The sequence below is a fragment of the Mauremys reevesii genome, linkage group 9 (genome assembly GCF_016161935.1).
Source record: "Mauremys reevesii isolate NIE-2019 linkage group 9, ASM1616193v1, whole genome shotgun sequence".
Taxonomy (NCBI): Eukaryota; Metazoa; Chordata; order Testudines; family Geoemydidae; genus Mauremys; species Mauremys reevesii.
Window position 1 is genome coordinate 34,486,799 of NC_052631.1, and position 27,741 is coordinate 34,514,539.

At 41.4% G+C, this 27,741-nt stretch overlaps 2 long non-coding RNA genes across 2 annotated transcripts in view; one reads left to right on the plus strand and one right to left on the minus strand.

Annotated features, from left to right (window-relative positions):
• The window catches only part of LOC120372353, an 81,282-nt gene that overhangs the window by 14,678 nt on the left and 38,863 nt on the right, over window positions 1–27,741 (plus strand). The window lies entirely within an intron of this gene.
• LOC120372349 overlaps window positions 16,514–27,741 on the minus strand; it is a 30,627-nt gene continuing 19,399 nt past the window's right edge. Inside the window, exon 3 of the long non-coding RNA XR_005584913.1 lies at window positions 16,514–17,466. This is a non-coding gene — a long non-coding RNA (uncharacterized LOC120372349). The remainder of the gene's footprint in view (window positions 17,467–27,741) is intronic.

Here is a 27,741-nt window from a genome sequence, read left to right on the forward strand (position 1 = left end):
CCTCACCCACCTTCTCTCTTTAATATCCTGGGACCAACACAGCTACTACAACACGGCATACAGCAATGTGAGTTTTTCTATACACTTTCTCCATAAATTAAATAACTAAGCCAAATAAGAATCAACATTACTGCATATTTGAGGTGCTTGCTACAAACAATGACAGGAAATTATTTACCTTTAGATATTGGCTGGTATAAAAGTTTTCCACATTTTAATACAATCTGAACAGCCTTTATAAAAAAAGCCACATATTTAACAATGAAACTTGGACAAAAGTGGGTAAACTCACTGTAAATTTAAGATAAAATTTCATCAGATGAAGGCAAAGTAATAAAATTAATGGAATTTTACATTGAAGTTAGGGCATTTTTTGAGAAATGACACAGTTACAAATACTATAATTTTTGCCACCAATTTGTGTAAAAAAAAAAAGTCTAGTTAGGAGCCAAGAATAACTTCTATTCAGGAAGGCTTTGAATCTTGATTCAGCAAAATACTTCACTTTCATTTCAGTGGCACTACTCACATGCTTAGAATTAGAAATGTGCTTAAGTGCTTTGCTGGAATTAAACTGCTCATCTGTAGACAAAATACTAAAATAAAATCATGTAAAAACATCAGATTCATTTATAGAAATATCTGTGGCAAAATTGATAGTACTTGTGACATTTCTCACTGACTCGCCTTCATGTGATGAAATTTCAATTTAAAATTCACAGTGAGTTCAGATTAAAATCCCTCACTTCTGTCTGAATTTCATTGTCAATTTCTATTTTGATATATAATATGTATAAAAAAATCAGTCCTTTGCCTCTGCAATTTGTAAGATAATATATAACAAACTGAAATAGAGAGAAAATAGAAATTTCAGAATGATTACATATATGTACTTAAAGCTCTAGAGTTTAAAGTGAACTGAAGGAAATTGTTTCCATTTTGGTAGCATAGTGGGAAATCTAATCACTGGTTAGAAATTCCTGAATAGGGGAAAAAAGGGCATGTTTTCCAAAGGGCAAAGCGCTTTTTGGAGTGTAAGTTACATCACCTGGCTTGGAGGCAAAGTGGATGTTAGTATTTATTGTATAGGAGAGTATGTCTGAGCAAGCCTTACAAGACATTAGTGTCACAAACACTGATAATCATACAGCTGGTCCATCCATGCAGATGTTACCAGTGTGATTGATCAGAGTGGCTGATTTTTGTGCTTCTTGAAACACAGCTGTGTGAAGTGCAGGGCCGGCTCCAGACCCCAGCGCGCCAAGCGCGCGCTTGGGGCGGCATTTTGCTGGCAGGGCGGCAGGCGGGTCCGGTGGATCTTCCGCAGGCATGACTGCGGAGGTTCGCTGGTCCCGCGGCTCGGGTGGACCTCCCGCAGGCACGCCTGCGGATGCTTCACCGAAGCCGCGGGACCAGTGGACCCTCGGCAGTCATGCCAGCGGGAGGTCCGCTGGTCCTGCGGCTCCGGTGCACCTCCCGCAGGCATGATTGCTTGGGGCGGCCAAATTCCTAGATCCGTCCCTGGTGAAGTGCATTGTTTATGCTGTGAGTATGTAGGAAAATGAAATGGCTTTTTCAACTTATAAAATGCTGGAAGGTGAATATTAGAAATGAAGAGGATTAGCTGTTCTTTCTGGTCTTGGCTCTGGTTAGAGGGAAGAGGAAAATGAGAGGTACAGTCCTGTAGCTTTCTTTCCAGCTGCATTTGCTTCCTGCAAGGGCTTATTGGTGGCTTCTAGGTTGGCTGACCATAGCCTCCAAATATTTGGGTGCCACAGAAGGCGAAGGGCCAATGAAAATGAGTCTGTATGGTTCAAGCTCCTCCAACAAAGGCTAAACCTTTGTGGATTGTCCCAGTTTACAGGGTTTCTCACTCTGGGAACATAACTGAAGAAGTGAGTCTTTATAGCACATGAATAAGCAAGACTGTTTGTTGCTTCAGGGGAGCACTCCATATAGACCCTGGTTGTCAGGGGAATGTAAAACAAACCAGCCCTTGACTTTCAGAACAAGAGGTGGAGAAACATCAGCCATTTGCTTTGGGATGAAAACAAAGGAACCTCTACTCCTAGGGTCAGCTACACTAGTCTCCATTCCTGCTGCTATCATACAGGAATACTTGCTCTATACTGAGTCATATTGCCCTATACTCAGAACAGTGTCTGTTTCTGATACCACCGTGTGGGATATATGGGACTTCTGAATAGTGACCAGTGTAGGTACAGCGCCGGCCCCTGTTTTAGTTTTGCCCCATGTAGAACTAGAGTCACCCTCGCTGACTCTAGGCTTCAGAGCTCAATAGCTCATGGCTTCCTCCACCCAGGGATTGAGAGAGAGAGTCAGTCCCTCCCTCCTAGGAAAAAAGACTTTGGCTTAACTTGTCTTCTTCCTTTCATACCAGATTGTGCATGGCTCCATGGGAGATCTGGTGAGGGGCCACAATTACGTATTCCCCACACTTGCCTGGCCTGTGAAAGGGACAATAACAATAGTATGACCTGTAAGCTAGGAGTGCTCAGACTCCTCTGCGGACCATATCACCTGGGAAGGGGTGGGAAAGAGGAAGAGGCAGAGCCACCCCCCTGCATGCTGATTAGCCCCAAGGAGAAACACTGCTCCTGATGCACCTTCCCCATGCTGTCCTTTATGTAATATTCACTAATTAGCTGAAACCAGAGAGCTTTTCTACCAATCTTTGAGATAGGGCATGACCTGTGTCCTGGTCCCAGTTAAATCATTCTGGCCTAGCCAAGATTGTCATACTATCATTTGGTCCTCATCCTGCTCCTGCCTTTGTAGTGGTGTTTACCCCTTCCACAATTGCAGCACATCTGCCACTGCTTTTCTCTTTGAAATAGAGAAGTATTTTTTTCCTAAGGGCTGTTGTCTAGGTAGTGGTGCTTCTAGGAGGATCAGTGTAGTGGTGGGGAGGGCTTGTGGTGATTTCTCTTATACTTTGTCAAAACATTTTCAGTAGAACCATAATCCTCATGTCCCTTAATTTCCATTATGATATTCCTGGAAAATGGACACTCTACTTTTAAGAGCCAGTCTGTTATTAAAGAGATGTATAGTGTATGTGTGAGAGAAAACAATTATCAATACAGCCAAGAGTTACAGGATAACCCCAAAGGGTGTTACCATTTTATTTAGAGAGTTGGCCTTTGAAATCTTTCACTAGCTCTTGAAAAGTGACACCTGTATTTGTGTGTATGTACATGTGTCTGTATTTCTGTGTGTGAATGCATCTGCTGCTGTTTTCCTCCCAGAACATCACCATCAGGATGTCCCAGATGTTTCCCAGACTTGAAGAGAACAGCATGCTATGAAGTAAACTTTAAATCCATATGCAACTAGAGAGTCACAGGTCCAATATTAGCCTTTCAAACAGAGATAGGCATAAGATGCAAAATTTGGGTCCAAAATTTGTATCCAGTCTTCTCAGGTGTTTCAATCTGGCAGTTTAGTTTCAGCTCAAAATAATTAGAAGTGGAAAATAGTATATTATAGTTCCCCCCAAACACCCCCTCCCCCAAATAATAAAGAACAAAAGAGAAAAGAGCCTGCTATAGTTACCAGCTAAGCATGATTTTTTTTCCAGTATTTCTTTTGTATATTTATCTCCAGAATTCTAAGCATGCTCCATTCCCATCCTCTTGTAACCTTTCCTTCAGTGTTGTTGAGCAACTGAACAGTTGCATAAGGTTTATCCAGGAAAAACAGGTTGTAGGAAATGGTATTTACCCTTTGATCTTTAGCTCCCTTATCCGCTGTGATGTACAGTAACTTGTTTTGTGTTTGCTCAATATAAAGGATATGTTGCCATATCTGTTTTATGTTTATGGAAAAACTACACCACTAGCGAAGGAGGTTTCAACACTTCTGCACAATATAAAGTCACCTGTTTATTAGGCAAAACTTTCCATCCTGCTTGGGGACTGTGAGGAACTTTCTGAGACATATCTTTCTTTGATTGTAAATATTTGTCACATAGGGCCAGATTCTGACATTCTTACTCAAGTTGAATAGTGCCTTCCTTGCTCATTGAGTGGCCCAGTTGAAATCAAAGGGAATACTGTAGAGTGAAGTGCTATTTAGCTTGAGCAAGGGAGTTAGAATTGGGATCATACATATTAGATAATCCCCAAATAGGAAAATTCTTCCCATCATAGAGATCTCATACAAGTTCCTCCATAACCCAGAAGCTTCACTGTTCCCCCTGTGTGAAAGACATCATTGCTTTGGGTGCACTGTGGAAGCCTGGTGGAGGACAGGCAAGACTGTCTGCTGGAGAAGATGCTGTTCTCTGTGATTTTTTGTGTGTGTTTTCTGGCCCTGTATTTTCTTATCTCAATTCTACCTGTTCTTTTTATATTTGCTGCTGTTGAGTGATGCCTGATCTCCATTCCCTGCCTGCCTGGCCTAAATTCCATCCTACACAATCTATGTTCTTCCTGTTAATTTGAAGCCAGCACAGTTTATTGCTGTTATCACTTGTTGATGTTGATGAGTGGAGCTGTAGATAAGACAATGTGGGTCAATGGTTGGAGCACTGAACATGTGTGTGAGCACCCCATAGGTCCTCTATGAGGGAGGAAAGTTGAAGTAGGGAAAGGAGGGCAGCAGCAAAAGCATAATATATTTTTCTTCCCTTTTCTATCACTTCTATCTACTTTCCTCATAGGGTGGTTGTTATATCCATCTCTACTTCGGCTCAAAAATTATTTTGAATTTTCACATAGTTTGATAGATGACAAAACATCACTGCTCTAACATTTAATAGAAATGCAAAAATTCTGGGGTGTAAAATTGCCCAACATATTAAAAAAGTGAACATTTCTGAGTAAAATTTTGTGATAAATTTTTATCACTTTCATCCAAAGATGGTTATTGGCCTTAACACTATCTGTATTTAGAGATTCCTTTAGTTATTAAAAGTATACTCAGATTTTGACATGCTCTCCAACATTATGGGTGCAATTCTCTCTGAAGGATTATAGTAATGAGGCAGGGCTGTGAACGGAGGGAGAAGGAAGAGTGGGAGGTAGCTTGTCCACCAAAGCTGTCTTACGTTTAAAAGCAGAAAGCAAGGGTAGGTTTTGATTAATCTTGTCCTGCAATGTTGTTTTGTAATGTTACATTAAGCCATTTATTTTCATTCCTTATTTATTGGAACACTTGGGCTGCTTTATAATATAACAGTTAGAATTTTGTTTCTGATCTGGAATTGTAGCTATATGTAAAAACACCTTCTGTACAACAAAGAGCAAGCAGCAAATCTGCTCCCCCTACCAAAAAAAAATCTGCTTTTTGATTGCTTCACTCTCTAGATCTGCTAATCTTTAATCTCTGAGAACTACAATCACTCTAGCTGCTTCCTTTTAAAACAACATTTACACTTGAATCCTTCTAAGGATGAAAAAGCCTTTTACGCAGTTGTGTGCTTTCATGAAGAATAATGACATGATAAACATTATACTGTTCATGCAATGCTGTCATCTCTCTGAAAAAGAGGCCAGGTTGTGTAGTGTACTAATGATTTAGCCCAGCAAGAAAATCAAAACACTGAGTGGAATCTGTGGCCATTGCCATTAATTGCACACCTGCAAAAACCCAAACAAATAAACAGTTCCCTCCCTCCAACAACAACCCTCAGACTTGCATAAGAACCATTTTCAAATCTGAATAATAGTCCAGTTTTCTGCTGAAACCGTGGCTACTCAGGTCTCTCAACAGACATAATTTCCTAATTGATTGAAGCTACAGAAATACTAGTAGGGGCTAAATTACTCTGTAGGAAACGATGACCAAGGTAAATTTGTTTTCTAGCCATAGGCATAATAGAACAAATTTGCTTTCTTCAGAGAGTTTGAGAAAACTGGAGAGGCAGAGATCAGTATTTGACGTCAGAAGCGAAGCAGTGAGTATGCAACATTTGATTGATCTGATTAAATTTAGAGGAGCACTAAGCCTTAACCCAATATCTGCTTGAGTTTAGGAAGGTGACTTCCAAATCTAGGAGGAAATCCTCTGTTTAGAACTGTTTAGACAACTTTGAAAGATTCTTTAGGTCACATTTTTGGAGGCTTTGTTGCAGCCTCTTATTTTTGTGCCCACTGGCAACTGAAGTGCAATTAATTGGACACAGATCATAGTATTTAAATATCTTTCTACTTCATTTCCAGGTGCAATCATGTAGTTAGATGTCTTTCTAAATGCTGCCATTTGAGTCTGCCATTAACTGCCAGCAGAAATGATTTCAGATGCAAAATTGCTGGTGCAAAAATAGAGGCTGTTTTAGAAAATGTTGCCTTCTGAATCTGAGACTAGTACAGTTTCTATACAGCTAAGCCAAGATATGATGGCCTTGTAATAATTATCATCTTATAATGAAAGAGCAATTACTAATGTGATTCTAGCATCAATCATTGGAGCAATTAATGTACCTAGTTCAAGTGGAGAGTTTCACAAAAGGTTATACAAATATAGTGCCTAATCGTTAGTCAATGAAGTTAGTCATTGAGGTTTACTCAATGAGCTTTGGATTGGGACCTACAGATCCAATCCTCCTTCCATTGGCAAAACTCCCATTAATTTAAGAGGATCAGGATGAATAAACTGTAGTACTGGACAGGTTAAGTCAAAGCCATTGTTCTTACAAGAGACTACAGCTTTGTCCTTAGCCGATATCTGTTGCTGGCTTTTTGCTCACTTCTTGATTTGACAATAAACAGCACAGTGCAGCAGTCCAGGGTACCAGACCTGAAGGAAAGCAGAGTTCTCGAAGGAAACCTAATGTTTGCAGAGAAACCCAACACCCTTTTAACTATTACATTTAAATATTGCCAACCTCATTTTGGGGAATAAATAGACTTTTACAGATCAGGGAGTCAGTGCGCATGAAAATATGCAATGCTCAAGGCCCATAAAATCTAGGGTACTAGTTACTACTAAACACATCCAAACGTGTAGATTATTGGTCCTTATTATTTTGAGCAATTAAATCTGCAGTTGGCTACAGTGATTGCTCCTCCATATGTGATCACTATTACAAGATCATCATAGCTTGATTTTCAGCTAGAAACTAATGTCATAGGACTGTTGGCTCCTTATTAAGAGCTGTTCCTCTAAGGTGGTCAGGGAGTGGGATGTGAATGGGCAGGGATTTAGATGAGCTCCTGCAATCCATAATGAACAAGAAGTGATGTCCAGAGTGTATGGGAGATTGGGAACAGGTATGTGAGTAGCAGGCTGGAGGCAGCCTGGGAGCTGTGGATGGAGAGAAGGCAAGGAAGTAGGGAGGTAGAGCAATCCCTGGAGGCCTGAGGAAATAGCTGTGAGCTGAGGGTCTCAAGGAACAAGATTGTAGTAGAAACTTCACACTGGATTGACAAGTATATAGGCCCAAATCCATAAAGGGATTTAGGTGCTACTATGATCCACGACCCCTACCCCCCCAGCTACTGCATAACCCTATAGCCACCTATGTTTGTGCTGTAGAAGGTGCCTAAGCTTCTATTGTGGTGATAAGCACTGCTGCCTTAGGCAGGTGTCCAGATGCCTATCTCGCTCCTAAACCCCAGCAGGATCCTCAAACCAGGTGAAGACTGGGCTATTGGATATTCTAATGTAATTCTCTCTTGTTGCAGCTGTTCCACTTTGTATAAATAATTAAATATACGTTGGACCAGGGAGACACTGAGCGACTCTGTAGTTCAGTGGTTAGAGTACTCACCTAAGAAGTGGAAAACCTCTGTTCAGATCTCTTCCTCTATCAGAGAGGGGGGAATTGAAGTGGGATCTTCCACTTCTAGAGAGAATGCCCTAACCAGTGGACTAAAGGTTATAACGGAGGCCTTCTCCTCTTGCTGCTGCCACCATTTTGTGTGGCGTTTGGCACGTGCTGCTGCCATTCTTGCAAGAAACTGCTTAGGTGCCTACAGGCAATTGATTCCAGGAGAAGGTTCCTGGCTGTGGGTCCGAAGCAGAGATAGGTGCCTTCCTCCAGCCCTGACTAAGGCACCTACCCAGATCTTCAGAAATATTTAGGTTTCTAACTTCCACTGAAATCACAATAGATTTAGGAGCCTAAATACTTTTGAAGATCTGGGTCCTAACTCCCTGACAGGGGCAGGGCTTAGGACACATCCCTCCCCTCAGCATCTGCTATTGGCTATCTTAGGTGGTTCTCTATCTAGTGTACTGGCTTTTGTGGATCCCACTTTCAGGCACCTATCTTGCCCAATGCATTGCCCAGGGAGCCTACGTGACTAACTCAGGGTTTGCAGATTCTGGTGGGTGCCTAGGTGTTAGGTGTTGCAGTGTTCAGTCCCTTTGTGGATCTAGGCCATAGTACCCAAGCAAGTGACTAGTTTGTCACTGACAAGTGGGGGATGTGAGTCTAACATGCAGCTTCATTGCAGGGAGATGATACAGAATGGGTCTCCGCAAAGCAACCACTGAGTAATGCCTTGCACGCTAAAGGTGGAGCCCAGCACACTAAAAGTGTGTGAGGCAGATGATCTCACCCCTCAGAGGAGTGAACTTAAAGCAGGACAAGGATTGCCTTATACCTTCCTATTGGCCTGAGTTAGGAATTGCTCCATCTTTTTTCTGTGACCAAGAATTAAGATCCTTGTTGGTAAGGTATTTCCATCCTTCCTCCTGTGCTTGTCAGAGCAGAGAATCTTCCTTTATTAGCAGATCCCTGCACTCATGGAGACTTCACCATGAGCCAGAGCCTCAATGACCTAATATGCTTCCCAGATTGTGTTAGACACAGAATGCTGTTAAATAACTAAAAACATTTAGGCCCATATCCACAGGGGGGCCTTGGGTGTTGTGATGCTGAGCTTTGCAACACCTAACTTTTAGGCACCTAGACAGGGGCGGCTCTAGAAATCGGGCTGCCCCAAGCAGCGCGGAGCGCTGCGCCGCCCTTCCCCGGTCCCGCGGCGGGTCCCCTCTTCCCGCGGCTCCGGTTGAGCTCCTGCCGGCATGCCTGCGGCAGGTCCACCGGACCCCGGGACGAGCGGACCTGCCGCAGTCATGCCTGCGGGAGCTCAACCGGAGCCGCGGGAAGACGGGACCCGCCGCAGTCACGCCTGCGGCAGGTCCGCTCGTCCCGGGCTCCGGTGGACCTGCCGCAGGCATGCCGGCGGGAGCTCCACCGGAGCCAAATGCCGCCCCCCCGGGAAACGGCCGCCCCAAGCGCCTGCTTGGCGCGCTGGTGGCTAGAGCCGCCCCTGCACCTAGAAAATCACTGGAACAGCACTGATCCACAAAGCCTAGAAGCTGAGGCTCCTATACAATGAATGGGGTGAGATGGGTCCCTTAGTAAAAGGTCCACAAAGCCAGCATGATAGGCGGAGAGCTGCCTATGCTAGCCAATAGGAGACACTAACTTAAGGGTGTGTCCTAAGCCCCACCCCCTCGTGGAGATAGGTGCTAAAGTCCAGGCTGTTGGGAGACGCCTCGTTCTGCTAGTGAGCCACAAACCAGGGGAGGATTAGGTTCTCCTCTAAGTCATATCCAGGGCCCAAGCCAGTCGGAATGCTTAGAGGCTATCTAACTATACACAAACTGTCTGGGAAGGGGGAGGAGAAATAGGAGGAGCTTCCTTGTAACCTTTAACCCAGTCATTATAGCACCCGGAATGTGGGAGACCTGTGGAAAAATGTTGGTTTTGCAAAAAGGGCATTTTTTATCAGAAAATTGGTCCCATGAAAACATTCTGATGGGCTCTAAATATTATCCCCCATTTCACAGAGGAGGAAGCTCTTTGGGAGACAGAGGTTTATGTGATTTGTCCAAGATCACACAGCCAGTTTGCATCAAAGTTCACATGAGAGGTCAGGAGGCTCCAGCTTCCAGCTAGTCCATGCTACCACTCTGTAGAAATGTCTTCCAAAGTGATAATAATGGTAGTTCTCATAAACATTATTGTGAAACCTCTTATATTATTTTAAGTAGTCCAGTTGCACCAATATAAGAGATTTAATGGTGACTGTGACGTATCCATTTGCACTGCAGGGATAAAAATCTCAGTATTTCTAGAGTTGTGTCACATTACATGGGTCAGGCAAAAATAAAGCCAAGAAATCAATCAGATATTGTATTTTATGTAGCCTATGTGACCCAACTGGGATAATTAACATGCATGGTATCAGATGCCCACACTTTTAACTGCCCACTTATTTATATAGCTATATTGAAATAAATATACACTTAATTGCCATCACCAGCAACTAAGTATCAGGTATCTTTGTTTTTTTGTCATGGGCAGTATGCGTCATTCCTGATTTTGACACAGAACACTTAGCAATGTACAATAAAGCCACCATATTAAAATAAGTCACTATATCAACACGTTTCTGCACGCGCTACTCACAAAAGCCATCACACATTGGACTGCCAGGGACATTTCAAAACCTCATGAGTGATAGCACATGACTAGCATTTCCTTAAAAAGGTCCAAATACCTCCAGATAAGAAGGCTGTTCATGACTAATATTACACCCTACATTGTTAGCATTCTAACTATTGATATATTCACATATTAATTATAGTTGTATTCGAATGCATTTTATACACTCAGGAATGAACACTGAGTTTTATGATCTTATTCATATGCACTCTGTTAGCAGGCTGCAGTATTCAAAAACAATGTAACTAAATGGAAAATAAGCACAACACAATTCATTTATGTATTATTTATTCTTTTGATTGGCAGTGGCCAAAGTCACTTTAGGTTCCATTTAGGAGAGAAATTATTATTTTTTTAAGTAACTGAATGAAAAATGCCAGACTTTCCAGTTGCAAAATAAAATATTGGGTAACTAATGTTCTGTGCTGTAATATCTGGAATTGTGTAATCTGAGAAAGGGCAGCTAGTGGCTAAACACATTTGCAAACAAGCTTGAGCCAATTTTTTTTTTTACCTCTGAAAGTGTGAGAGAGGGTCTTATTCTTTTTCATAAATCAATTTAGACATGCCAGTCGTGAGATCAAGATTCATATCATGTGTTACTGGACCATGACTATGTATGCACTGACATTGTGTACACAGAATGTAATCACAAGCATGAAAAGCAGGAAGGTTTGGGTTAGCAACCCCCAAACCAACTTAAGGTACATACAGAACTCTGAGCTTGGTGTTTGCCCCTGACAATTTCTGACTGGTCATCCTCCACCCTATTTTTGAAGCATATGCTCTTTCAAATTTCCATGTAGCGGATATGGAAAGTATCCAAGTATTCAGTTAGGAAGATGGCTTCCTGTGCTGCAGAACGATTTTACAAAAGCATTCATGATCAAGATGTTCATGAGCCAGTTTCTCTTTTTTCAGTTATGTTGGTGTAAATCCAGGATAACTCCTTTGAAGATGACTAACTCTCTGCGTGTGGATTTTGGGCCCCCTTACTGTCTTATGTTATATAAGGTGTTCTGTAAGGCTTGTTGACGTTCATATCAGTGAAAATGGCCTCAAAGAGCCAGATTCCACTTTCACTTACTCTGGTGTAATTCAGGCAGAATTCCCTCACAGCCAATAGATTTACATCAATACAAAATCACTTGAAGGAAGAGGAGGCCATCCCGATATTAATTTTGCCTTTTAGATTTTAAGCTAATGTTTCCAGCCTGGAATGAATGTGTGAATAAGAATAGAAGCAAGAGTACACTTGCTGGCTGAACATAACCACTACAAGTCAATGTCCAGTGGTGCCGTATACTGACAGGTGATTAGCATCTAGAGATTTCTGGAACCTGTTTGAATTCTCTCTCTGCTGGAGTGTTTCCTATCAGCACTTCAGTCTGTGAAGTATCAGATTCCAATGAGATTGTTCTACCACCTAAGCTATCCTTTGAGTATTTTCATATGCTAATTAGCTCTAAAATTACCAGTGGTGATTAGGGATTGCCTAGAGTTTTGATTTGACTGCTGTTTGGTGCCACTCCTTATAATGCTGTAGTACTTCCATTCCCTCTATATCACATATGAATGGAAAGGTTACACATAAAGATTAGTATACAAAGTCCAAATTAAGTGTGTGTGTGTCTGTCTGTGTATGTGTCTCTCTGTGTGGTGTCCATGCAATGCATTTGTATGGATATTCCCTTGCCAAAGCCCAGACAGATAAACTTGGCTAATTCTGGAAACTCCCTGGGAGAGAGAAGAGAGGAGAAATCCTATTCCTTTGCCTTGGGTTGTGGAAAATTTCACCACCACTGAAATTTAGCCACCTTAACCTCTTGGGGTGGAGGGAAACAATTGAGACACAGCACACTATGCTTAATGTCTGATGAATGAGAATTTTGGATGTGGACATTAGAACAACTCCCTACTTTTAGAAGAGTGCTATGTAATCTTTTTATTTTTCCCCTTCACATAACACAAGAACCAGGGTTACCCAATGAAGTTAATAGGTAGCAGGTTTAAAACAAACATAAGTAAGTATTTCTTCACACAGTGCACAGTCAACCCGTGGAACATGTTTCCAGTGGACACTGTGAAGGCCAAAAGTATAACTGGGTTCAAAAAAGAATTAGATAAGTTCATGGAGGATAGGTCTGTCAATGGCTATTAGCCAAGATGGTCAGGGACGCAACCTCTTGCTCTGGGTGTTCCTAAACCTCTGACTGCCAAAAGCTGGGACTGGATGAAAGAGGATGGATCACTTGATAAATTGTCCTATTCTGTTCATTCCCTCTGAAACATCTCTACTGTTGGAAGACAGAATATAGGGCTAGATTGACCATTGGTCTGACCCAGTATAGCCATTCTTATGTAGATACATAAGGGACAGATTTTCAAAAGTACTTAGCAGCTTCCATTCTGAAGCTTATGTTCAGATCTAAAAAAGACCCAGTGAATATGCTGAACTTAATCTGGTCCCAAATGCTCCTCTTATATCTCTTGGAAATCAGATAATTAATGACTGAACAGAACATTGCTAACATAAATATTCTATTGCAATTTAATTATATTTCTAAAAATTATTCCTATTTGCTTTCAAATCCTCATATTTCCCCTCATTGTCTTCCCTTCTTACAAATAATGGATCAGTGGACAATGGGTGCTTTTGTACTTTGCAAAATAGTTTTCTCAAAGGGAAAAAATTTGATTGTCTCTATACTTCCCCCTTTTTGTAGGGATTGGAATAATTACATTCCCAATTGCAATAAATAAATGTGGTGCACAAGGCTACTACTCAGGGTGCAGAGTATGCGCTAACAGGTATGTAGATGGACTGGTTTTGCAGTTGGGGATTTTATTCCTTGTTAAATGATAGAAGATAGCTGTACTATCCAGGGACTTCTGTGGTTTTCATACAAGGTGCTTTTACAAATTGGCTGCTTTGCTAGACTGGCAGACAGAAGACTAACAAAGACTTGTAAAAAGAGAGAGCTTCTGTAGTTGAATCTCTTCCCTCCCCCACCCTATATGAAGCCACTATAAAATAGTAAGTAGCTGCTTAAATGTAGGTCATTAAAATAAAAAAGTTGTATATACAAATAGTGTTAAATAAAATCTTTGTTGGGCTCAATGACATGGTGCCAAAGCAGTTGCTACAGATGTAGCAGGTGACTACATCTGTCCTTCATTTATAGTATTATGTCCCACTGTTTCCCTGTGTTGACTTGGAAATACTCTCACCCGGTTTAAAGTGGCTTCTTAGCTTTCTCCATACATTTAGCAAGATCCATAACTAGAGGCAAGGATTGAAAGTAACTCAGAAATATAACATGAACTATAACATGGAATTTACTGATTAGGTCCCTGTAATTACAAATTACACAGAATAAGATCCTCCCAAGAGATTCATGTAGAGAAGCAGCAGAAATGATGACTCCTCTATATTGCAGTGCTGAAATGTGGCTTTTTCAGATGCTTCCATGATTCAAATAAAGATTTCTGCTGCTGCTAAATCCATCTGCTCTGGCCCCCACAGAACACCAAAATGCAGGTGTGGTCTAACCCTATTATTATTATTTTATTAACATTAACTATTTGTATTACAGTTGTGTCCATAGGTCCCAACTGAGATCAGGGCCCCGTTGTGCTATTCACTATGCAAACCAGTTCCTTATGTCTTACAGGCATTTTCAGCCTAGTACACTTCCAATGGTTATTGTAATCATCAGAAGCTACACTGATTTACACCATCAGAAGATCTGGTCCAATGACTAACATTGAATTACTCCTGATTACACCAGTATAAATGAGAGGAGAATCAGGCTTATTAAAGCAGATGGATTTACATGTATTTAGACCTGCTAATGTAAAGGTATATGCTCACACACTTTTTTAGTAAAGTTACCATATTTGAATTATTGTATTCTATATATAAGCCTGTGTGATAAAAGACATCTATGTATTTTAATTAACTAATTTATTTATCTTTAGACATTTTCATAGCACTCACCACTACAGTATTCAGTACTGCCATCCCCAAATGTTAAAAAATCATGAAATTTTAAAAAGAAAATTGGAGCTTTTTTTGTTATCTTGTTTCTGAGCCTTTCACTGTGGGAGGAGGGTCACACTTCCATGTGTTTCTCTGGAACCATGATGGCTAGATACTTAAAAATAAAAAACACAGTTAAGAGTCTGATGCAGTTGCACAACTCTAGCAGCTGTGGTTATAAAAATAACAACTCTCCCTCCCAAAAAAACAACCAAAAAACAAACCACCAGTTACTGTGAGACTTGCAAAATCATGAGAGTTGGCAAAAGTATTTGTTTCAATATGAAGAGTCATTAGGGAGGAAAACACGTACTGTAAGATGTGGGAGCTTCACAGTCTCACAGATATATTTCAGTATCACTTCAATAATCAATAACATCTCATAACCATGTATATCTGTTCACTATGGATGAAACTGTCTTCTGTGCAGAGGGCTAGCACACAGCATATACTCTGTGTAGATCCCACTTAAAATCTCAAACTGGGTATGAAGGAACGCAAGTGGTACATAGACTTTGAGCTGTCCTCCTACACGGGGTGTTGTTTCACCATAACCGATGATGAGTAATGCTATGTCAAGTAGATTAGCAAATGTGTAGGCAATTGGTAGACTTGCTTGATCAAGACACTGATATTTAAATATCTTCTGCAAAGGAGGCCTTTTGAGTAAATCAGCACATCATAAACCAACCGTAGAAGAGTGCCTACTCATGTTCAAAGATATGGAGAAAATTTAGCATTTCACCCAGACAATAATCCATAAAGATCAAAGGCTGTTTGGGTAGATACCTCTGCTCACCTTGTCAGTAAGGTGTGGCTGGAGAGAAATAGCAAGGCTGATGTTAAGCAAGAAAGACGATGTGAATCTAACCTTGCAAAATTCCTTCACCTAAATGGTCTGTTTCTTGTCTTTATCTGTAGCAATATTTGTTTGTGCAAAACTGTAACCCTCAATACAATTACAGATCTGATCCTGCTCTGTCACTACACTAGTTTTATACTGGTATAACTCCATTGATTTCAAGAGTAACTTCTGATTTACACTATTTGTGACTGAGATCAGGCAGGCCCAACCCGTCTGCCAGCTAAGCAATGTTATCTCCTAACCCTGTCAAACCCTTTCATGAGATGGGAAGAACAGAGTGAGGTATGCATTCCAAACTCATCTGAATTTCTCAGGGAGCACTAATTGAAAGTAAGAGGGCATGGCTGACTGACTTTTTGATTAAATCACTGTAGTGTGTTCAATTGTTACTGCTGAATCTGTTTTACTTGCTACTTTAGTATATAGCAAAGGGATCTGAAAGTGGGAAAAGTTATGGTAACTTGGTCTGTTTCCTTGTGTCTTGTCAATAAGGGCTTTTTGACATAGTAGTGGCATATAACATTCAGGAGCAGCTCTTTCTTTTGGGTGACCGCGTGGTTCTTGTTAACTCTTTCCTGTGTAGTAAACTTTTCTCAGCCTGCTTTTCTGTTGGCTGGCCCCTTATGATTTGACAGAGTTAAACAGCTGCAGCACTAAAGTGGTAGTTTTGTAGCTGGCTGCTACATCTCCTTTTCTCTGCTTGGGAAGTATTCCTTTTTCCCTTTCTTCTTTCTGAGGAGATGAAACATTTTTTTAATCCTTTTGGTAGGAAGGATCTAATTATTCTTTTGCAGTAGTAAACAAAAGGTCACACGGCAGAAGGGCCGTGTGACCTGACTCATTTTATTTTTTCTAGACTGCCACCCACCCCAGTTCTTAAACTGTTTACTTCTCTATGTAATCCCCCTTTGTTTCCCAGTAGCGTCTATGAGCAGGAATCCTTGTCTGAAGTCAGTCCATGTATGATGTAGTAATTAGGCCATTAGATTGTACTATATTTACTTGTTTTTTCCCCCTCTGGGGGTTAGATGGGTCACTTTTGCAATGGATCCAACCTACAAGCTGGTATTCATTTCTTAAGTGATTTTAAACTTTTTATTGGTTAATGGTAAAATCAGTACAATTTTTATTCAGATTTCCAGGCCATTAAGGACAAACAGTTTATTCAGCCATATATTCATGCCAAGCCTTGTAAGAACTGTATAACATTGAGTCTTTACTCCTTTTTTGATAGTTAAAATCAGAATAACAATTAAAATATCAGAAAGCACAAAATATAAAAAACAATCCAATGCTCGGTGACCATACAAAATGTCTATGCTGCAAAAAAAGAAAGACCCGAGTCATTAAGCCTCAGAGCCTGGGTCAACTAACTCAGGCTACAGGGCTGAAAATAGCAGTTGTAGACGTTTGGGCTCGGAATGGAGCCAAGGTCTAAGACCATCCCCTACTGCTGGGTTTCAGAGGCCGGCAGTGTGGGAGGGTCTCAGAGCCTGAGCCCAAATGTTGACACGGCTATTGTAAGACCTGTAGAGTGAGCCCCGCACACCCAAGTCAGTTGACCTGGGCTCTGAGACTTGCTGCTGTGGAACTGGTTGTTTTTTTTTGCAGTGGAGACGTGCTCTTTGGCATCATTAAATGAAATGTCTGACATATGGCCCAACAATGATTAACACACACACTTCTGAAGAGGAAACCTTTTCAATTGTTGTCTCAAAGTGGGAGAGATGAACTAAGAGACTCTCCAGAGGCAGTTCCAAGCTGCAGGGAAAAGGTGAATGTTACCCTATTTGTTTAATCCTAAACCCACGTTATTACTCTAGATTAAGCCCTTGGAACTTCTGTATGGGTCTTTGCTGAGCCCAGGGTCCAAGTATGAGGAGGAGGCAGACTTCTCTTCAAGGCTTTGCCTCCCCTCTGCCACACACACACTTAAAACCTGCAGGGAGTCCCCACCTATGCTAGTGAGAACTGGGTCAGCAATAACTTTGGTGCCTGGCATTCTGAAATCCACCAGGAACACTAAATTTGAGGCAGTGGCCAGTGAGGGAGTTCCATCAGAGCTGTGCAGCCTTGGAAATGAGGGAGGGATGGGATACTTTGGTAACTCCTCTACCAGTCAGGAAGCTGAATCTGAAAAATAAACGAGGGGAAAATATATTGACTCTTCTGCTCAATTCTTAATTTATTCAAATCATATTGCCTGTCCCCATACAAATTATAGGAAAGTAGCTGAATTCACATGACACCCAATGATTCAATTGTTCCTTTCCTACAGTTTGAAAGTGCAGGTATTATGTTTGTAGAAAAGCAGCATGGTACAATGGATAGATCACTAGACTGGGACTCAGGAGAGCTGGTGATAAAACTTAGGTCTTCTATTGTTCTATCTAGCTTTATGCTGCTGTTGAGCTGCGTGGGCAAGTTACTTCACTCTCTGCCTCTATTCCCCCTCCCCATTGTCTGTTTAGACATAAGTAAAGCCGTACCAAATTCTCGGTCCATTTGGGTCAATTTCACGATCATAGGATTTAAAAAATCATAAATTTCAAGATTTCATCTATTTAAATCTGAAATTTCAGTGTTGTAATTATAGGGATCCTGACCCAAAAAGGAGTTGTGGTGTGTGTGTGTGTGGGGGGGGTCGCAAGGTAATTGTGGGGGTGGTTGCAGTACTGCTACTCTTACTTCTGTGCTGCTGTGGCGGAGGTGCTGCTTTCAGAGCTGGGCAGCTGGAGAGCAGTGGCTGCTGGCCAGGAGCCCATCTCTGAAGGCAGGGCCCCTGCCAGCAGCAGCAGTGCAGAAGTAAGGATGGCATGGTATGGTATTGCCACCCTTACTTCTGCGCTGCTGCCTGCAGAGCTGGGCCCTCAGTCAGCAGCCGTCATTCTCTGGCTGCCCAGCTCTGCAGGCAGCAGCGCAGAAGCAAGGGTGGCATGGTATGGAATTGCCACCCTTACTTCTGTGCTGCTGCTGGCAGGGTGCAGCCTGCAGAGCTGGGTGCTTGGCCAACAGCTGCCGCTCTCTGGCTGCCCAGTTCTTAAGTCAGCGCAGAAGTAAGGATGGTAATATTGCAACCCCCCAAAAATAACCTTGTGACCCCCCTGCAACTCCCTGTCAGGCCACGAACCCCCAATTTGAGAAATGCTGGTGTCCCCCCATGAAATCTGTATAATATAGGGTAAAAGCACACAAAAGACAGGATTTCACAGAGGAAGACCAGATTTCATGGTCCATGATGCATTTTTCATGGCCGTGAATTTGGTAGGGCCCTAGAAAAGCATTTCTTAGAAGGGATTCTCTTCTTATGTGTTTATTTGTACTATCTCAGTGGGGCCCTGATCAGTCAGGACCTCTCTAGGTGTTACTGTAATACAAATAATAAAAATGACAAAATAATAATTTCTTATTATCATAGCTGAGATTAATCATCAGTTTGCAGTGCCACATCTTCAGCAGAATAGAAATCTATTAGTTTCTATAACGTTTCATTTTTATATCTCTTGTTTGCTGCTAAAATGTGCCAGCACTAATAGGATGTGTTACCTTGTTCGTCCTGATGCTGACTTTCTATCTAGCTCCTGTTATATATCTATGGCCTTTTCTTGTGGAATATCAGTGCAAAATATTTGCTCTTCAAAACCAGTCATACGTTAGCCATGGTTGACGGTTGGCTTTTTGATTAAATTGCTGCAATGCATTCTATTGTCAAGGTTGAATCCCTTCACCTATCACTTAGTTTAGCAAAGATGCCAGGGACCTGAAGATGGGATAATGTATAATGACTTGGAATAATACTATTAGATGTGGTATATTAATCTTTTACAATTATCCCAAATGTGATTTAGAATCAATCAAATAAAAATGTCACCTTTATTTGCTGATTGCCCACCAAAGAGCATTTAAAGCTAGATAATCTAATTTCCCAATTAAAGCAAAATCAAGACAACACATTTTTTAGATATTTTGGGGGAAATTAGCAGTCTATTAGAAACATGAACAAAGAACACTGGGGAAAAAATGTACAGAAGCTACATGTATAATTGAAAGGTGTATAAAGGAATCATCTATGAAAATTCAATTAAAACTTAACTAGCAGAATCCTTCAAAGAAATGTAATTAAAATTTTAGGTGTACTGAAACACTTATGGAAGAAAAATAAAAAGCGCTCTGCATATCAAAAGCCAATGAAATCAAAATTTTCTTTATAATAACCAAGAGAGCCATAAGATAGAACTTTTAAGATACCCTGCATGTCATGCTATTAATATTATCTCAAAGCCCCGCCAAGCACACATGAATCAATAGTCATTTTAATACCTTCAGTAAATGACGGTCTGAATCTTAACAGACTACAAGTAGTGCGCGAGTGTGAAAGTAACTCTGCAGCTGCAGTGTCCATCCACTAAAAGTTGTTATTCCTGGAAAGGGAAGTATTTCTGGACAAGAGTGTGGTGTCAACAAATCAGCAATTCTGGCTCTGTAAGTTAATTCCTGGAAGCATTGAGTTTTGGAAGTGATTATTTACAGGAATAACACAAAAAACGGCTGCACCATAAAAGGAAAAACACTCTAATGTTATCCACACACCAGTACGACCTGCTGTGAGAGATGAATTTCAATGAGTTCAGTGACTTAATTCACTTGGGAATAAGCCCCCAGATTCCGATGTTTCTCCAAATCTGATCCAAAGTGTTGAGGTTTCATCTATCAAGTCCCTGGTCCTCAATAGGCCCCTTCCAGGAATGATCTCATATCTCAGCCCCTCACCCTTCTTGTCAACCCTTTAATTGAGTCTTCATCTCTCTTGCAAGATTTCTCAGTTTCTTAATAGGCTTTGGCTTGGCTCCCTTTTTGTGATTCCCGCCGTAGTGTCACATCTTCCTATCTGACTTCCTGACCCTCCTCTCCCCTTATGCTGCACCCCTTCCCTTCCTCTCAGACTCTTCCAACCCTAAAATTCCTGGCAATTCAGCTGTTTGTCTTCTAGGTCCTCACTCTCCTTCAGTAGTTGGTTTCAGCACCCTATGGCATTTTTGTCTGGGGTGGTAGCAGACATGCTGCAGGACCATAGTCCACACGAAGATCTTCAGGGATAAAAAAAAAATGCGGGGGTGGGGGGAGATTCATGGAGTCACAGTGGAGTCCTGTAAACTGTGGGGTGTGATGGCACATTGTGGATATGCTGGTCATTTAGGGAAATGAATTGAGAGGATGAGGAATGGTCATTCCTGTGCACAGAAGGGAAAATTTCTTTCAGTTGTTTGAAATGGAGGGATTTGTTGGTGGGTGGGCAAATAGGCCTCTTATCTGAATCTTTTCAAACATTTTAAAAGGTCTGGTTTTATTTTTTATTTTTTTATCATCACAGATCTGGGAAAAGGAATGAAGTTTTGGGTTTATTCTGCCTTTAGTCAGGCACCACTATGCCTACCTGCAAATGCCCACTTGTTTGGTAGGAATGGAATCTGACTGTACCAGCAACACAATATCCCTGATACTACAGCTTACGCCAGGCTTGGAAGGGAGCATTTTAATTATACATGTGATTATTTTTTCCTCTAAAGCCTGGCACTGATCAGCTTTGAAACTTTGCCAAAATTGACATTCTGAAATAATATTCTTATTGCTTCAGAGAGAGAATGAATATAAGTACTGGAGTGCCAGAAGCCGGCTTCTTTTTAATTTCTCTATAGTTGGCAGAGGATATTTAAATAAGTAGAGCATATTCCAAACCCTAAATCTGGTGAACATAAACGGCTTTCTAGCCTGAGTAGGATATTCAGTTTAAAGACAAAAAAAAAAAAAAATCTCATGCTCGCTTATCAGTCATCCATGGACAGGGCTGCATTGTGGCATTTGTGCCACTATTCTGTATGTGGGTGTTGTGGAATGGCAGGTGTAATCTTTCCTGGGACTACTCCATTTGCATACGGGATGAGTATTCTGGTTGCTTCCCCCAATGCCTGGCCCTGCTCCATTGGAGCTGGTGATATGGTTCCATGCCCAGAGCTGATTAAAAGTCAGAATTACCAATTTTCTAGCTGAGTCCCTGATAAAGGCTGTCACTCTGTGGCAGGCAGTTTGAAAGTCCTGGGGCCTTGGACTCTGAAGTAGTTTGTATGTTGGGGCTGTATTGGAGACATGGACCCCAGAAGCCTGGCTCCTCAGAGCCCACCAGGCAAGATGACAGGAAACCTAACTGTGTTTCAGGGAAAATCCATCAAAATAGATATTTCACAGAAACAGCCAATATTTGACATATTGGTATTTTTTGATGAAAACTGGTTCATTGGAAAACTGCTGACCAGCTCTAGCCAACTCTAGACCTCTCAGCCTCCCTTCAGCGATTTGATCCCCAGGGGAGAGGAGTGAGCAGTCTCTCCATTCTGCAGATGCAGAGAGGTCCTTGTTGTTCTAGGGAGGTGTCTTTATCCTCCTCCCACCCACACAACACATGACAATCTGGCCCACAATGTGTGGCACACTCTGTTTGATAAACAGGTGCTCTCTAATTTCTCTCTCCAATATCTTTTCTTATACTTCTTCTATCACAATTTTACAAAATTGTGAGCCTTCAGCTCTGTGCTGTGTCTTTCAGGAGGCTTTATGACATTTATTTTTTTTGCCTGTATGGATTTGGCTGAGGGCCTGTCTGACCTGTCCCTGGCATGAATTAGAGCAGCCTGAGGGGAATGCTTTCTGCCCTATTCTGTGGAAAGGGGTGTCTTCAATCCATAGTCCCTTGTTTGAAGATGCTTGGCTGTCAAAGAGCAAGTGTGTCCTGGATCTACTATTCTAAATGTTGTTAGGTATTGTCACAGGGATGTCACTCAGCTGTTGACTGATGCTTGTGAAGTAGTGACATCACTCTTATCACTTGATTCTCTGGTGCACTCTGCTGCCGGGCAGGGCAGCAAACAGCATACCACTGACTTGAAAAAGTTCTCTGTTAAATGGCCTCCGCTCATAATAACAGTACACTAGATAGTTTCCCCACTGAAAGTAGGAGAAGGTCTGAAGCAGCCTGCTACTCCCAAGGCCCTTGAGCTTGTTTCACCTACCTGTAGTTCTGATGGTCCTGACAACAAACCTAGACTGGGCCTTTTAAAGGGGAATTGTGCCAGGCCACCTGTGCCTCATTAACAGCCTCCCAGTGGGACCTGAGAGGGAAGCTGGTCTCTATAAAGAGCCAGAGAGAAACAGGAGGAGGAAGCTGTGGCAGAGTGAAGCTACAGAGGGTTAGGAGGTGCCTGCAGGCTGCAGAAGAAGCTCATAGACTTTAAGGTCAGAAGGGACCGTTATGATCATCTAGTCTGACCTCCTGCACAATGCAGGTCACAGAATCTCACCCACCCATTTCAATAACAACCCCTTAACCTATGTCTGAGTTACTGAAGTCCTCAAATTGTGGTTTGAAGACCTCAAGCTGCAGAGAATCCTCCAGCAAGTGACCTGTGCCCCATGCTGCAGAGGAAGGCAAAAAACCTCCAGGGCCTCTGCCAATCTGCCCTGGAGGAAAATTCCTTCCCGACCCCAAATATGGCGATCAGATAAACCCTGAGCATGTGGGCAAGACTCACTAGCCAGCACCCAGGAAGTAATTCTCTGTAGTAACTCAGATCCCATCCCATCTAACATCCCATCACAGACCACTGGGCATACTTACCTGCTGATAATCAAGATCAATTGCCAAATTAATTGCCAAAATTAGACTATCCCATCATAGCATCCCCTCCATAAACTTATCAAGCTTAGTCTTAAAGCCAGATATTTCTTTTGCCCCCACTACTCCTCTTGGAAGGCTGTTTCAGAACTTCACTCCTCTAATGGTTAGAAACCTTTGTCTAATTTCAAGTCTAAACTTCCTAGTGTCCAGTTTATATCCATTTGTTCTTGTGTCCACATTGGTACTAAGCTTAAATAATTCCTCTCCCTCCCTAATATTTATCCCTCTGATATATTTATAAAGAGCAATCATATCCCTCCTCAACCTTATTTTGGTTAGGCTAAACAAGCCAAGCTCTTTGATTCTTCTTTCATAAGACAGGTTTTCCATTCCTCGGATCATCCTAGTAGCCCGTCTCTGAACCTGTTCCAGTTTGAATTCATCCTTCTTAAACATGGGAGACCAGAACTGCACACAGTATTCCAGATGAGGTCTCACCAGTGCCTTGTATAACGGTACTAACACCTCCTTATCTTTGCTGGAAATACCTCGCCTGATGCATCCTAAAACCGCATTAGCTTTTTTCACGGCCATATCACATTGGCGGCTCATAGTCATCCTGTGATCAACCAATACTCCGAGGTCCTTTTCCTCCTCTGTTACTTCCAGCTGATGTGTCCCCAATTTATAACTAAAATTCTTGTTATTAATCCCTAAATGCATGACCTTGCACTTTTCACTATTAAATGTCATCGTAAAGCTGTTGTTTCATTAGAATTTTTTTTTCATGTTTTGCCATTGTTTTGGGTGAGGAATTTTTGCCATTTGTTGCTTTAGAGACCAAAAGACTCCCATCAGGTATGGCTAGTAGTGGCTTGTCAAAGCGGGGAAGAACCAGAAAGGGGAGAAGCCCCAGGACTGAGTTTGTTTTGAATTCTACAAATTAGTGCCAGAAGGGGAATGCGTTAAAGATTCTGGACTGATGGAATTTACTTAGAATCCTGAATAGGGGAAACTGAGACAAGTTGCTGCAGAGCCACTCCTCTGGCAACGGGGCAGCTGACCCTGTTACATCACCCAACAAACTATCGATTAAAGATTGAGAATGAGACAGTATAACTCCAAAGCTCCTCGTTTTCCCTTTGGAAAGCTGTTGGATCTTCTATGGGTACTTTATTTTAATCAGTATATATCTGTGTTCGTGTAATTGTATGATTCCTTCATTATATTCATGCCGGGAGGAAAATCTGGTTTTTCACAGCTGTAAGTTTTTGTGAATTTTTTTTTTGAGTGAAAAATAAATCCGCCAGAAAATGCATTTTTTGGGTGTGGAGGAAGGACCAAAATTATGATTTTTTTTCCCCTACAAGTTCAATCAAAATAGTTCATTTTGGCCATTTTGAAACAAAATGTTTTGTTTTGAAAATAAAAATATTTTGACTTTGTTTTAAACAGCTTTTTGTTTTGAAATTTAGCTAATTAAAAACAAAGGGCAAAAATTCCTCACCCAAAACATAATGGCAAAACATGAAAAAAAATTTCTAATGAAACATTTTTGTTTGACCCAAAATGATTATTTTTCAGGATTTTGCTTGCTTGTTTGTTTGTTTGGGCAGGAAACTGAGCCATCCTCCCCAAACTTTGATTAAAATGGAACTGATATTTTTTTCCCCAAATTTTTCGATTCATCCCCCAGCCTGAAAAACCAGCTATTAGCACCGCTCAGGTCAGGTGTTAAACCCCCTGTACAAGCAGTTTCATTTGCTAGTTACATGCTAAACATAGACATGCTAAATCTCATTACATTACCGATGTCCTTTCATTGTCACAATGAGGGACAGATCTGTGCTTACCCTTTACAAACAAATCTTTCTTATTCAGCGTCTAAGAGTAGCAAGGAAAGTTAATCTGATCAGCTAATGCTGTGTCTCCTGGCCTCTATGCTGTTTCCAACAGCACTGTGGCAAGCAGGAAACTTCAGCTGTGCATTGCCTTCCTGTCAAGGGGCCACTGAGAGGGGATGCAGGAGACATTTTCTCTGCTTTCCATGTGAATGTTGGGTCTCTCACTGAATTCCATGTCAGGCTCCTATGTTACTCTCCATGAAATTGCTGAGTTACTGGTCTGACGGGGAACAGAATTCCATCTGTGTCCTGACAGGGTTATGAAATTGTGCTGAGAAGCTGGATGATACAATCACAGACATGAAGCCAGCCTATACTTGTTCAAAAATATCCAAGATTACTTTTGCAAAGTTTGATGCATGGCTTCTACATTCTGAATCCTGGCTCTGTATAACTCACTGATGTTTAAGGGAACACATGTTTTTAAGGGAATTTAGATTATAATACATCAGTGACAAGACTTGCTACATTTTCCATGAAACACATAGTGGATTTAAGTGTCATTCCAATTAATAATTTGCCACACATGGTACTGAAAACTGGCCCCTTGATATTATTTAATATTTGTTTTTGTTATGTTTCTAGGAATGTATTTACATATAGATTTATGTAATGAAAATTGTGAAGAGATGGCAAATTGAGCTTAGCAGGATTCAGAAAAGGGTTAAATATTTATAAGGATAATGGGGAAATCAAGAATTCTATTAGGTAGGATTAAAAACAAAAGGGATATAAATCCTCATGCTTCAGGGGATAATTGATGGAGTTTAGGAAGGAATTTTCCCTACTTGTAGCAGGCAATTGTGGAGTAACCTACAAGAATCCTTGTACCTAAACACTTGATACTGGCTGCAGTTAGAGACTAAAATTGATGGACCGTTGATCTATCCGGGACAGCAATTATTTTTCCATAACAGAACAATATTTTGATATATTACTTCACTGCAAGGTAAGAAGCATTTAAATACTTTGCCACTTATATAGCACTCCTCATGTGTAGCACTCCTCATGTGTAGCTCCCAAATCACTTTACAATCTTCTTATCCCCATTTTACAGATAGAGAAATGAAGATAGAGAAGCTTATTGTTCTTGGTTATTGAGGGAGTTAATAGGAAAATTGAGAATGAAAAAACAGGCTCAGTCCAATGCCTTATTCCCTGGACCAAACTACCTTTCCTGCCCTGAAGTTTCTCTTAAAACACCAATTAAGTTCTCCCTACACTTCCTTCCCCCAAATCAATGGATCTGTTGTCTTGCATGTCATAAATCCCAGAGGGGGCAGCAAAAATAATCCATTATCTTTAGGGAATAATCACTACACTGGCAAACTTCCAGCACCAGCAAGTAGTATACACATCTTGCAGCAGAAAGGCTGCCAGATGCTAGGCAGATGGGGCAACAGGAATGCCCAGACAGAAATTATATGCAGTGTTGCTATAGCCATGTTGGTCCCAGGATAGTAGAGACAAGGTGAGTGAGGTAATAATTTTCATTGGACCAACTTCTGTTCGTGAGAGGGACAGGCTTTCCGGCATACACAGAGCTCTGCTTCAGGTCTGGCTGTGTGTAAGCTTGAAAGCTTGTCTCTCTCGCCAACAGAAGTTGGTCTAGTTTATATATTAAAAAAAAAGAAGAAATTGTCTCACCCACTTTGTCTTTGAGACAGAAACTGACTTTGTTCCTAAAAAAGGAAATCTTAACTCATCTCTTTGTACTGACCCCCGCAAATCAGGTGTGTGTGTGCAGGAGAGGCTGGGGGCTTAGGGCTCCAAGGGCTGGCCCTGAGTTAGCACAAGGAGATTTTCCCCATTTACAAGAGATTTTTGTTGCTCTGTCATGGTGATGGCAGTACCTGGATGATGAACTTGGTATAGATTCAAAGTAGAGGGAAGACTTTTTTTCATTTCCCTTTCAATAATCTAACAAGGCATCTGCTAAGAGCTCTCTGGGGTTTCTCTTACACCGAGCCAATATTGCTAAAAGCCATGTTACCTTCTGAACACATAACATACTTAATGTGAATTATTTTATTTATTTGAATGTGAGCCGCACATAAGCAATAAACACTTGCATTTGCTGTACAGTAAAGACAAACTACCAACACTGCTTATCAAGCCCCCTCCCCCATCTCCCTAAAATGATCAAACAGAGGGCCTGATCCTCAGTCAGCAAGCTGAGTTGAGCTGTGCTCACAGCAGGAACTGAGGAAAGTAATCTTCAGCCTTCGTGAGCTTTAGCATTTGTATAATTGGTCCATGGTTACTACTGCTGGCTATGGGGCACATGGATCGCTGCTCTCCCCTGCATGAGGTTTTGACTATATGGATGTAAGTAGTGTGGACTCACTGACCACATGCTCCTTTTGTGTGGATCACATCCACTGTCCTTCCTTCCACGTTTATCTGCTGCAAGCCACCATGGAAGTAAGTTTTGCAATGTGCTGAGAATGTGCGGTAGTCCCTCTGTGGATTCTTTAGTCCTCCTCGTAGCAGAAACAGTATTTTCACAGCTTTAGGCCTTAACTCGACTTTCTGAGTAACCTCAAGATTGGACACAGTGAAAATATTTTTATCAGTTTTAAATTTAGCTGGTTTTTTTTGTTAATTTCTGAGAGTTTACAGTAAAGGAATTTAATTACCAAGGACCAATGATTGCTGGTGATGGTACTCTCCTGAGTGATTCCTGGCATGGTACTAAAACTGCCTGGCACAAATGGTGGGACCTAACCCCAATCCTCTACGACAAAAAGATGCCGATGAAGTTAAAAGATAGAGGTGTAGAAACCTGTAATTTGACCCATTGTAATGTACAGACCAGAGGCTAGCAACAAGAAC